At 32.7% G+C, this 847-nt stretch overlaps 1 protein-coding gene across 1 annotated transcript in view; it reads left to right on the top strand.

Annotated features, from left to right (window-relative positions):
- Positions 1-847, top strand: part of LOC119593853 (cytochrome P450 3A30-like) — a gene marked incomplete in the record, with an annotated part of 11,223 nt that overhangs the window by 7,754 nt on the left and 2,622 nt on the right.

The raw sequence follows: 847 nt of genomic DNA, 5'->3' as shown, positions 1-847 counted from the left end.
CGTGCGTTTATGTGATGTTAAATGAATACAACTAGAATTCCTGTTATGTACAGAAACACTATAAGCGGGTGTGATGGAGATATGAGGCTTCTAATAAAAATACAAGAATTTGCTCTAAGATGATTAAAATAAGTGTTAGGATAACTTACTTGAATGATTTCTTCCTGCATGCTTTTCGAATATTGACAGTGGTGATAACCATAATAATAATTAAATAGAGAAATACATAGAAGTTATTAGATATGTTAATAATTGAGCATATACATATTTTTTTCTTTTTTTCTTGGTATATAATATATAATATATGCAGGCTGACATTTATAATCACTTGAAAATGACATGCAACAAAATAGCGTTGAGCCATAAACAAAGTTAATCATAATGGTGCAACAGCTCAGGCAGACGAACACAACTGAAAGATATTTACGAGCACGAGTTCATCTAAGAGTGCTTTTGAAGGAGGTTCACTGACCTATGGTAATATAAATTATCTACCTGATAAGTACCTGTACATACAATCTGGGCTAGTTATAGTTGCTTACAGTGTTTTCTTTATATATTTATATAATGTAACCCGTTTCCCATTTCGTCTTCTTATAGTCTAACGCAATACCGCTTGTTATCCAGTATTTTCTCAAATATTTATCAATACGTTGGTTGCGGATGGCTAATACTGTAATATAAATTTTACATTTGAAAACTCTCAGTCAGCTCCGCGATAATGTAGTGATAAAATTACTCACTACATCATGGATGTTGTAATGCCCCGTAGCAGAAAGTCGAATTTCGTAATCGGCTCTTAAGCTATCTCTGAAACGGTAATTAGGTTAAGAAATCTTGCTGTGGT

Source organism: Penaeus monodon, chromosome 32, assembly GCF_015228065.2.
Source record: "Penaeus monodon isolate SGIC_2016 chromosome 32, NSTDA_Pmon_1, whole genome shotgun sequence".
Taxonomy (NCBI): domain Eukaryota; kingdom Metazoa; phylum Arthropoda; class Malacostraca; order Decapoda; family Penaeidae; genus Penaeus; species Penaeus monodon.
This window is presented reverse-complemented; position numbering and strand designations above follow the sequence as displayed.